Source organism: Nilaparvata lugens, chromosome 7, assembly GCF_014356525.2.
Source record: "Nilaparvata lugens isolate BPH chromosome 7, ASM1435652v1, whole genome shotgun sequence".
Lineage (NCBI taxonomy): Eukaryota > Metazoa > Arthropoda > Insecta > Hemiptera > Delphacidae > Nilaparvata > Nilaparvata lugens.
In genome coordinates this window covers 35,636,473-35,650,044 of record NC_052510.1, presented here as the reverse complement: position 1 = coordinate 35,650,044, position 13,572 = coordinate 35,636,473, and the positions used below count along the sequence as shown (strand labels likewise).

Here is a 13,572-nt window from a genome sequence, read left to right as displayed (position 1 = left end):
CAACAAAAATAAAAGCATGATGTGAGTAGCTCGTAAAGTGTTCTGGAACAATTCTGAATTCAATTTTAGCCGTGCGTGAGAAAACTTCTATTGCAGAAATATCCTAAATAAGTTTTTCTATAATACTTATAATGCTAAATACCACTAACAATCATGATAAACTTAGCAAACGTTTATGATAAAACTTAGCAATGCAAGGCTAACGCAAAATATTAATCCAAGATATCAAATACTTCAATTATAACCTATCTTTTGAAAATTTTACTGTTTATAAAATTTTAAATTATCATTTTTATTTATAACATTAGTGAAAAGAGCAGTTTTGAGCTGAGCATGTTGCTCTATCCCACTCATAGGTATATGATTTTTAAATAAATGAATCCAAGATATCCAATACTCTTTTTAATCTTGTAATGATAAAAACTCAACAGCCAGCACAAGCTGAAATGTATCTTTTCAAGCGGATTTAATATCTAGCGATTTCTGTATTTTCGAAGTTTGAAGTTGGTCTAACTTTAGATAACAGCAAAAAATATTGTACGTTGCAGCTCAATGTAAAAATATGGTCCTATAGAACTAAAGAATTACACTGATAACAGATTCAACCTCGATATTATTGATTCTGCGAATGCTTACATGAGCGAATTTCAAGTTATAGATGAGCTATAAATATGTGAATATTGCAATTATTGCCTATTAACAAGCTACAGAAACATATCGTAGAGATGAAATAAGTTGGAAAATAATATAATATCTGGAATAAAATACTGTAGTATATTTACAGTTATGTGTATGATCAAAACATAGTCAATAGTTATACCCATTGTTATCGTATAGTAGCTGATACAGCACTTATAATAGTATATAAGCTCTAGTAATTAAGATTTTTTGTCTCATTTCTGTATTTTGGGCAGTCACTATGCCCGTTTGTTTCCTGAATAAATCTTTTTAAAAAGGATGTCACGTGTTCCGTTTACCTAACTGGGGCCCGAACAAAAGGGACCGCAGACGTTTCGGTAAAGTTCGATATACTTTTTTTCGCGACCAACTGTCTCGAATCCAAAACGCGAGTGTAACTCCTCATCTGCGGCCTACCCTCATCACTCTGGAACCAAGTGCACAGCCTTCCATCCTGGCAGAGAAAAACAACACCTGGCGGCCCCTGACCAACGGAGAACCAAGCGACACGGATTCATCCACGGACGAGGACCAGGACGATCCAAGTACGCTCTCCAAACCAGTTGTGAGTACCAAACAAAAGAACTTCATCAAACCCTCAAAACTGCATCCAGTCTTATCTTCAACTTCAGATATTTCAAAAATGGCAACAATCACTAAACCTATTCCACATGAACTCTTGAGATACAAACCTCATTACGATGGTACTTCTCACAAGTTACATCAATTCATATCTACTTGTGAAGACCCTTCTATCGGCTACTGTGCTGAGAACATTCAAGAGAAAGAAGCTAATCACTGGATTCTTTTCAAAGCTGCTATGTGCAAACTTGAAGGACCAGCCGAAGCAGTAGCATTTAACAACAGTTGTTCTTCAATAAAAGACTTGATAAAATCACTGAAACAAAATTTTGCTGATAACAGATCTGTACCTGAACTCATTGCTGAGTTGACTGTGATGAAATCCTATCAAAGGGAACATCCTATTGAATTTTTGAACAGACTTAATGAAAAACGTACAAATGTAATCACTAAGTATAAGCTAGATGGTTTTACAGGTTTACTATTAGAAAATTTGATTTGTCAACTGAATGCTACACTTATAAATACCTTTATGCATGGAGTTCACCCAACATTAGGGTCACATTTGCAAGTACTACAAGTACAAGACCTAGATGATGCTAGGAATAAGTTAATAAACGATTGTAGTATTGTATTACAGCAATTACGCTACAAAAACACTATTGAAACAATGAACAGGGTAGATGGTAGGAAACTTTCCAACAACACAACAACATTTAGAAATCCTAATTACGAACAAAACTTTCAAAAACAATGGTCACACGACAATTCTTTCGAACAAACACACAGACCCTTCCAAAGTAGACAACAATTTTCACCACACAATGTTCAACAAACTGACTTCCCCCAAAACTTTTAACAAAATTTTTCAAATCAAAGCTTCCAAAAACAAAACTATCGTCCAAACTTTCAACAACAACGTTTTCCACAACAAAGCTTTCAGCAGCAAAACAGTAATTTCAAACCAAACACTCAAGTGAGTTCGTCAAACACAGTGTCTATGCGCACTCAAAGATCAGACCCTGTACAAAAATTAAAAACTCACAGATCACCATATGAAGTAAACTACTAAGAGGAAGAACCAGAAGATAGCTACAATCAGAACCCGATTGAAGCTATGCAATGTCAAATAAACACTTTGACTGAATCACTCAACAAACTCACGAAACATTTTTTAGGGTCAGGCCCCCAGTTTTCGAGCGACTCGACTTGAACATCTTAAACAAATCTCTTCCTTACTTTCTCGATCAAAAGAAAAGGAAATGGCTAGTAGACACAGGATCTGCTAAAAACTATTTGCATCCATCATTGGTCTCTCCTGAGATCACTCGATACAAGGAAGACTTTATTGTAAAAACTCCTAATGGAGAAAGTAAAGGAAACGAATATATTTTTTTCAACACTGAAAATGTATTTTCACGACCCCATAGAATAAAGATGTATATAATATTTGATTTCTCCACTAAGTATGACATACTTCTTGGAAATGAAACTTTACGAGCGTTTAAGATGAATGTAAACTTTGCTAATGATAAACTTGAATATAAGGATGGAATGAAAGAATTGTTGTTTTTGCTAGATAATAAGAGTGTTACATTACAACCAGGCTACAACGTGATCTCAATCCCGGTTAAGTCAGCCCCAAATGTAACAACAGGATTAATTAAAGAAGTGAATACAGATGTATATACTGTTGAAGAAGGTATTTTAGAAATCACTGATAATAAATGTAAATGTGTTGTTTTTTCAAATGAGCTTCTGACTATCTATCCGGAGCCCATGGATGTAGAAGATGTAGAAGAAATTATAGAGCCAAAACAATTCACGACCAATTCAATCGGTAGAACTAAATATCAGACAGGCCAACGTTCTTCATCTACAACTTCAAACATCAAAGGAGAGATATAATATATTGGCAGTGTACAGATCACCTTCCTACGCCAGCATAACAGAGTTTTTAGAGGACTTTGAAACGGTGCTTGGTAGACTGAGAGGTCAACTTATTATTTGCGCAGGAGACTTCAATATTAATACGCTACAGCCACATCACCATTCAACTTGATGACTATTACGACTTATTGAGTGAACACGGTTTGAAGAACTGCATTAAAAAGGCTACCAGGGTAACAGCGGGAACGTCTTCTTGTTTGGATCATATGTTGACCAACTGTAAAAGTAAATCCATCCAATCGTATATCACGCGAGTATCACAGACCACTTCATTACAATTCTTGGACTGGAAGAACATCAGTTAGACAGAACAAATAGGGAGCATAGACAGAACAGAGCTCAACTAACTGTCAACTCTCATCTAACTGTAAATCTGTCAACTTGATCGGCTTGAGGAGAGGACTGCGAGTGGAACAATGGACGGAGGTTTTTGAGTCAAATAACACAGACTCAGCTTACGAAAAGTACCTAGAAATTCTACAAAAACATATGGAGAGCAATACACATCATTACAGACAAAAGAAGAAGATCAAGAGCATAAAACCATGGATAACACGAGGACTTATCTCAGCTATAAGAGCAAGGGATTCTCTAAATAGAAGAAGGAAGCTGGACCCAGAGAACGGAGAACTTGCTAACTACTACCGAAGATACAGAAATACACTGACGTCACTCATCCAAACTACAAAAGAAAATTATTTCAAGATGCAACTAAATGAAGCGAACAATGATGTAAGGAATACATGGAAAATAATCAAGGATGCTACAGATTCAAATCAGATAAAGGATATACAACTGAATGCTTTGAGAATTAATGGTGACATAGTCACACTGAAAGATAATCCTAGAGAACTATTGAGTCATGTGAATAATTTCTTTGTTAATATTGGAGAGAGTATGGCTAACAAAATATCTGAGAGTCTGAATAAAAATATTAACCAAATTATAGCAGATAATGTACCAGAATTGCATGTACCAAATAATATGTTTCTTTTCCCCATAGATGAAAAGGAAATAATAAACACAATTGATTCTTCACACAGCAATAGTGCACCAGGCCTAGATGGATTAGATAACAGGACCTTGAAAGGAATAAAAGATTTAATTTCTAAACCTTTAACTCATGTTTTCAATCTGAGCTTGTTATATGGTACTTTTCCAAGAGCAATGAAGCAAATCTGTGTCAGACCTATACATAAAGCAGGTGATAAACTAATTATTAGTAATTATAGACCTATTTCACTGATTAGCAATGTATCAAAAATTTTAGAAAAACTAGTTCAATCAAGATTAATAAGCTTTTTAGAAATTAATAATATTCTTTCTCCTAAACAATTTGGCTTCCGCAAAGGTATAAGTACAGAATTAGCTGTACTAGAATTATCAAAATTTGTAACTAGCAATTTCGAGGAAAAGAATAAATGTCTAGCAGTATTTTTAGATTTAGCAAAGGCCTTCGACTCTGTTTCCCATGACTTATTAATAAAAAAGCTTGAGGCAATAGGTATAAGAGGAGTGGCACTTAAAAGTTCAGATCCTACCTCAGCAATCGACAGCAAAAAACAAAGGTTGAGAACCATATGAGTGCAGAGGGTCCATGAAGTTTGGAATACCTCAAGGAACAGTTTTAGGACCAATTTTGTATTCGATCTTTGCAAATGAATTGTGCTCCATTCAAATTCAAGGTAGAATTATAGCCTTTGCTGAAGATACAGCACTCCTTTTTCAATAAAAAAACTGGGAAGAAGTGTTCCAAACAACAGAGATAGAGCTCACAAAAATCACTAGTTGGTTAAGAAATAATTTATTGTCATTAAATTCAGAAAAAACAAAATTTTTAGCTTTTTCTTTAACAAATAGCACAAAACCACACATGACAACAATGAAGCTTCATAATTGTGATAGAAATAGTAACAATAATTGTAATTGCCCACTAATAGAACGCTCTGACAATATAAATTATTTAGGAATAATGGTAGATGATTCATTGAAATGGAACAAGCACATAACATATACAACTGCCAAAATAAGGAAGCTTATATACAAATTCGATCAATTAAGGCGTATCATAGACAAAGAAATGTTAAAAACTGTATACTTAGCATTAGTTGAATCTCTTTTAAGGTACGGTCTGTTAGTTTGGGGTGCAGCTGACTTCAGTTTTATAGATCCATTATTTGAAACTCAAAAACGCATTTTGAAAATAATGGGGAAACAGGGAAATCCGGTTTCCAACTGTAGAATCATTTATAGAAAATAGAGTACTCAGCGTTAGGCAATTGTATATATTGTTGTTATTAAAGTATATGAAAAAACATCAAAATAGGAACCATATCATAAATCATAACCATAATACTAGAATAAGAGAACGTTAAAATCAAGAAGTACCAAGAATGAATACAGCATTTGGGCAAAGATCACTAGGATATTTAGGGCCTACAATATCTAATAGAATACCATTAGAAATCGAAGGAGAGGAAAATTTCAATAGCTTCAAAAGAAAAATTAGACATTGGTTATTCAGTATTGGGATACAAAGTAGTGAGGAACTAGTAGTAAGTAGGATTTAGATTTAAGAAATATTTTTTTTAAATAAGGTAATTTATAGGTAGAAAATAGTACCTCGGTTCAGTATCTTTGTACTAGGTGATGCTCAGGGTAATAGATATAGTTTTAGATTTTTTGGATTTTTTTGTATTATCTGTTGTAGCATAAATTAGTATTAATTTGATGATAACCTCGACACATATATTATATAGTGAGGTATCATTTTATAAAACTTGAATATTGTTATATTATTGAAAATGTATGAAAAAATATGTAATGTATGAATTTATGAATAAACTCCTCTGGATGTGTCGTCCAATATCCAGAGAAATTATTATTATTATTGTTATTATTATACATTGTCCTGAAAACTTGGCAGACATAATTCAAGATATACCAACTCTATTATGAACAAGTCACATGAACGAGGAAGAAAAACTTAAAATAATTAGCCTAGTTCAGCAATTCCCTGAAATAATAAAACGAGAAAATGATCCCTTGAGTAGTACAAATTTGCTAAAACATACAATCAATACGAAAGACGATCTTCCCGTTTACACAAAAAAATACAGATACCCACAGATTTATAGGAAGACATTGAACTTGAAATCGACAAACTTCTACAAAACAAAATTATCCAACACTCCAATTCGCCATACAACAGCCCTATTTGGGTGGTTCCCAAAAAACCTGACGCATCAGGTAAGCGGAAAATCCGTATGGTTCTAGATTACCGTAAATTGAATGATAAAACTATTGATGATAAATTCCCCCTACCCAACATTGAAGATCTGTTTGGCAAAACAGAGCACGGACATTACGAGTTTTTACGTATGCCATTTGGGTTAAAGAATGCACCCCCTAAGTTTCAGAGGACCATGAACATCATTTTTTCAAGAATGACCAATGTACTGGTATACATGGATGATATAAAAATTTTCTCTGATAGCCTCGAATAACATTTAAAGCATTTGAAATCGGCATTTATGAAACTAAAAGAATACAATTTGAAAATTCAACTTGATAAGACTGAGTTTTTCAAGCGTGAGTTGTTGTATTTAGGGCACATCATTTCGGAAAAAGGTGCCTAACCCCTCTAAAGTTGAAGCCATAAAAAACTTTCCAATCCCTAAGATCGCCAAAGAAATCAAACAATTTCTTGGACTGACCGGTTACTATCGCAAAATGATTCGAAACTATGCTAAAATAGCTAAACCACTCACTGCTGCTTTGAGAAAAGATCTAAAGATCAAAAGACCAATCCCAATAGCAAGGACTACAGGGAGGCTTTTGAAAATTTGAAACTAATGTTACAAAACAGCCCCATCCTACAATTACCTGACTTCTCGAAACAGTTTCTTGTCACCACAGACGCGAGCAACTTTGCCATCGGAGGTGTATTGTCCCAGAAGTTTGATGGTAATGACCTCCCAATAGCCTATGCATCACGAACACTTAATAAGAGCGAGGTTAACTTATCGACTATAGAAAAAGAGCTACTTGCTATTGTATGGGTATGCAAACATTTCAGACCATATCTATACGGACGTAAATTTTTGATTCAAACAGACCACAAACCTTTACAATGGCTTAGAAACATAAAAGAACCTAATTCAAGACTACTCAGATGGAAGTTACTTTTAGATGAATTTGACTTTGAGATTAATTACGTGCAGGGAAAAACCAATCACGAGGCAGATGCACTGTCCCGCATACCCTCGCAGCCCATCAATTACAACGATGATAATGACTTTTTAGGCTTCAGCAACGAAGACCTACCCTTTCATGGCTTTGACGAAGTAAACATAGACGATTTGATTCAGTTGAATAGTAACGATGACCCACCACGATTTGGATAGATGATCCTAATGGTTATCTTGATGACATCGCGAATGCTTTAACTCGATTCAATAATCACGATAATGCTAATGCTAATACTTCTGAGCCCCATGATATGGAAAATAATGATTGTGGAACTGGTAGCTCTGTTTTCGATATGAATGACTATATTCTTCTCCGTGAAGACAATGCCGATCATACCGATACTCATCACCAACTAAAGAAATTGACGACAATGCTTTACCAATTCATAATGACACTGACAGCCTTGTGACAATTCATTTAGCAGACAGTTCAAATGAACAAATTCAGATAGTAGACGACGATAAAATATTGAACGTTGAACATAATCAGATACTTATTGAACGCGGAAACAAAACACCTACCCTTCAGAAAATTTTTGATAAGAACAGATTACTTCTCTGTTTTCAAGATCCCTTAGATTTCGAACACATAAACAAATTTTATTTAGAATACCTGAAACCGAATACCACTAAGTCTTATGGTGTATATTGTTCAAGAGATGGTTTATTGAGTAATCAGTACGAATCAATGTTTAATAACTTTGCTAAAGTCGTTAAGGAAAGTTTCACTTCAGTTAAGATTAAACGGTATAAAAATGTTAATCTTGACATTACTGATCCCGACGAACAAAAAGAAGTAGTTTCCAATAATTATCATACTGGAAAAACCTATCATAGAGGAATTCCAGAGAGTTACTCACACATTCGACGACGGTACTATTGGCCTTTAATGATGCGTGATATTACTAACTTCATAAACAAATGCCCAATATGTTTAAAGACTAAATACGAACGTCGCCCCATTCGTGCAGAATACAAAGTATCCTCTACTCCTACAAAGCCCTTTGAAAAACTGCAACTTGATGCCTTTCAGTATGACAAACGTAAATTTTTATCAATCATCTACTGTTTCTCCAAACGACTCGTAGTCTACACCCTCACGAGTCTCAATCAAATCGAGGTAAAAGACCATCTCTTCGACTATTTTTCTCTCTATCCAACCCCCAAGATCGTACAGATGGACAACGGCAGAGAATTTGACAACGCTGGTTTACGTGATTTTCTAAAACTTTATGAAGTCGAAACTTATTATGTTACCCCTGGTCATCCAGACTCGCAAGGGTTAATTGAACGAACTCACTCCACTCTAATTGAACTTTTAAATTCTATCCAACTTCAAAATAGAAATAATACTACTGAAACCAACATGAAAACGACCGTGATTGCGTTCAATAACACACTCAATTCCACCTTAAAAATGACACCAATGGAAATAACATTCGGCATCTCTGAGAATTCTTTTCTGAATGACACTTAGTGATGTAAAATTCCCGGGAATTCCAGGGAATTCAAAGGAAATATTCCCAAAAATCATAAATTCCCGGGAATTTATGGGAACTTAAGGAAATTTATGATTTTTTTCATAAAAAATGACCGAAAAAAGACGTTTTTTGTCACACATGGTCTCAATCACCTGTTATACAACAGATCAGATTTATGTAAGAAATATAAGGATAAATAATTTATAAATTGTAGTAAGTTCAAAGAAAACAGTAATTTGAAGTTCATAGACTGAAATGAAAAATAAGCACTCAATAAATCATTCAATTGCACCACTATAATCATGCTACTTTCATGTCTTACAAGTTGAATAAGATTTTTTTACTTACTTATAAATGCCTGTAAATCAGGTAAACAAAGTCAACAAAGTAATGACTGTAATTTAACTTTCATTGCATGACTTTATTCAATTTCTCCGCACAAAAATAATAGACCCCCTAAATAAAGATTAGAGTCTAATATAAATCCAAAAATAAGAAATTATAAAATACAGCAAAATAGGCTAAACTAAAAAAAGGAGCATACTCGAGTTTAATTCAATATTAAAAAGAAAATAATTACACAGCTCAGAACCTTTCAAGAGTCATTGAGCCTCACTTTACTTGTAATAAAATACTAGTCCAGGCAACGATGACGAATCCTCAAAAAGATATAGAGGCAAAAGATTGGAACCCAATTTTTTTACCTCGCAGTCCTTTTAAGGATAGTGAGGGGGTAAGCATATAAAAAGTCCTCACTCCTACCACACTCAACACTAAAACTGCTATAAAAACTGATGGAAAGCATAAAATGATGAAATAATACATTAAGTTGAAGAGAATTGAATGCTCTACAACTCACTGTCTTTTAAATACTCGTCTTTCTAATACAGTCCAGTCAATGAAAGATTATAAGGGGAAAATTTGGAACACATTTTTTGACCCCGTAGCTCTTCTTTTAAGGATAGTAAGGGAGTAATCATATTAAAATTCCTTACTCCTACCCCCTGTGTAAAAAAATTACATTTTTTCGATGCATTGTTGTTGAATAATAAGCCTTGAAAGTGCAAAAAGTTGGAAGAATAACTGTATTTTCAAAGATTTTACACTTTTAAAAGTGAATATCTCAAAAACTAAATAAGATATCACAAAACTCCACTGTACAAAACTTTTAGGAAATTTATCTTGCTTCATTTTTACTCAGTTGGCTATGTCGCTGAAATGCATTGTTTCCCAGTTACATGCGTGTCAACCAGAAATAAAAAAATGCAACTTTTAAACTACCCTCATCCCTTAAGCTCAAGGAGTAGGGATGAGGACTTTTGATATGTTCACCTTCTAACTAGTTCAAAAAAAGTTGCGAAGTCAAATACTGTGCTCCAAACATTCCCTCCCAATTTCCCTGACAATTGATCTATTGTTGTTAAACTGAAGATTTCAAACTCAACACTATAACGGCTGCAACAATCGTTGGGAGATAATAAATGAGAACATAGATGAAATTGAAGAGAATATAATGCTCTATGAGCCGTGATTAGTATGGATTTTTTCAATGAATCGTTAAAAAGTTAGTTATAAGGCCAAAAAGATGAAAAAATCGGAGCCGGAAGGGGTTTTCTTCAAAATGTGATACCTTAGAGAGCTCATACCTAGAAAACTATCAGAGATATGGAAAAATGTTGGAAATGAAACTTGTAGGATAATTTGAGTGCTTTAATATCATGATTGTGTTCGACAAAAATTTCCGAAAGGCGCATATTGTACGAGATATATGCAAAAAACAAAATATGGCACTTTCAAACCACCCCCACCACCTTAGCACAGGGGGTAGGAGTGAGGACTTTTGATATGTTTACCCCCTTACTACCCTTAAAAGAGCTACGGGGTCAAAAATTGTGTTCCAAAATTTTCCCTATATAATCTGCCATTGACTGGACTATACGAGTATTTGAAAGACAGTGAGTGAGTGAGCAAAAACTGGCTCAAAGAATGATGATTCATTGATTATATCAATGTAAAATGTGGCTGAGCTTGATCAATATGAAATAGATTGATGATTTATTGATTATATTGATGTAAAATATGAGTGGGATTGATCAATTTCAATCATTTTTAGAACAATTTTATAAATTCCCTTAAGTTCCCATAAATTCCCTATAAAGTAACCGACTTGACCAAATCTTCTGGCATCACACCAGTTCGAGTACACAACTCCTTCATTATAAATGGCACATACACATACATACACAACATAAACATTACACGACTACATGTTGAACTAACACTACATGTTGAACTTAAACTGAAGACTCTGTGAACCTTTTAAGAGCTAAGGATAGTGATAAGAATCGTTGTAATATTTTACGTTTGTATTTAGATGATATTAAGTTAAAATTTGATCATATTCATATAAATAATCTTAGAATTAAGAGAGGTCTCATAAACGGACTTGGTTCCGCAATTAGCTGGATTACAGGAAATATGGACGCTGACGACAAAGCGAAATATGACAAAATTTTAGAGAAAGTGCAAGCAAACGAATATCATTTAGGGCATAATGTCGAAAATCAATTGTCAATCAATAAAAACTTGATACACAAATTTAACAATGAGATTGATGTCATTCATGCCAACAATGTCAAACTAAAAAGTTATTTTAATTCAATCACCACTCAATTCACTTCAATAGAGCTAACTCAACAACATTCTTTCTTATTCAACACACTGACTCTCATAAAAAATAAAATAGACGATATTATGGTGAGCTTAGAATTTTGTCGACTAAACATAATCCATTCAAGTATTCTGTCTAGAAACGAATTGACTTTATTAATTCATTCGGCTAAATTGTCTCTCATTTCTGATGAACCCGAAATTTTGTGGCAGCTAGGGTCTGCACATTGTCATGTGAAAAATGATTTCATTACGTATTTTATACAATTGCCTTTGTATTCTCATGCCTATGAGACATTTTTCCTCCTATCTTATCCAGCCGTAAAAGGAAATGAATTGCGAAAAATTGTTGATCATCCGTCATTCATAATTCGAAAAGACAACTCATTGTTTGCAGGAGATTGTGTACTAATAAGAAATAATTATTATTGTAAGAATATGTCTAGAATAGTAGTTAATAAGTGTTCTAACGTTATTTTTTAATGAATAACGATTTGCCTCGGTTTGGCTGCAATCGGTAAAGCATGAGTGTGAAAATATATAAGCCTGGTCGTGGTTTTTTAGAATACAATTTCGATAAATCCTTATAGGCTCGCTCAGAAGCTCTTGCCATTCATTGCTCTTGGACAAAGGACAATTTATAGAAATCTTTGGAAAAAATTATTTCCAGAGGTTTAATTAATAATGCAATATATTGTTGTGTAAACCAGCTTATTCTATTACTAATAAAATCGGATGGTAACTCTCTTAATAATTCAATACTGATAATTAATAAATAGATATGAGATTTGTCCTGCGTGGTATTGGGAAATAAAATAAATGGTACACCATAAAAAACTTGATACATATATTGTACGAATAAATATTAAAGTCGGATAAATATGGAAATATATATAGAGCAACAAACATACACAATAAAAACAAGAATAAATATATCAAAAGAAAATATCACAGACTGGTACACTATTCTTTAGCTCTTTAGCACGAAACATTACCATGTGCTTTTTCAATTCATTGTTAATATGCATTCATTGGTATGCAGCTTAGGTATCGACTTGCTGTTGCTTGTCGATTTAGACAATCTCACTTTATATATTATTCCAAAGATCATAGAATAATAAATTGATAAATCAGAAATTATAAATATATTAATTTCTGTAATTTTCAGTATATTTCTTAATAATATATATATATATATATCTCAGGGTATAAGATTCGGCCCCTGATGGAAATAGATAAATCAATTTATCCAGTGAACAAGAGCTACATTATATCATTACAAATTATTAAATAGAATCAATGATTGAGTGAGCGTTTGTATTACAAGATTAAAATTTAATATTCCTTTAATTTGTGTACCTTTGGATATGTAAATTGACTTATTCTTATTTAATAAAATATTTCTTATACCTTCTTAAGACTTGCACAAGTTTTATATTATTTTTTAATATTTCAATTCAATTCAATTCAATAATTCTTTATTGAGGTATTCAGCACACAATGACTAATGATTAGAACAAATTTTTTTTTATCTAGGCTAAACTACATGAATAGCTATAGTTGAATGACTAAATCGATAGACATACAGAAGAATCCAATAATCAACAAAGTCTTGAAGGTCTTATTTTGCAAAGCGTAAATTAAATAAGTAACATGATAAAAAAACACAAACCTCCATTAGAAAAAATAAATAGAAATAAACATGTAATGAATAGCCTACACAATACCCAATCAAAGTGCTCTGACCCAGCAATAAAGGTATAGTCCCACATGAGTCATAGACTTGTGTGTGGGACGAGTACCGTCATATACTAAGTAATTTGAAATTGAAAGTGTCAAATAAAAAATTCAAAAATGAAAGGAAAAAATAAAAAGTTTTGAGCAAAGAACAGCGGCAATGAAAGGAGATAAATAAGAATCAAGGTAGGTACATAAAAGGCAAGTCATTTATATTATAATTT

The 13,572-nt window shown here is 33.3% G+C and overlaps 1 protein-coding gene across 3 annotated transcripts in view; it reads right to left on the bottom strand.

Annotated features, from left to right (window-relative positions):
* LOC111051291 (leucine-rich repeat protein 1) overlaps window positions 1–13,572 on the bottom strand; it is an 81,897-nt gene that overhangs the window by 21,954 nt on the left and 46,371 nt on the right. The gene's annotated exons all lie outside the window — the stretch shown is intronic.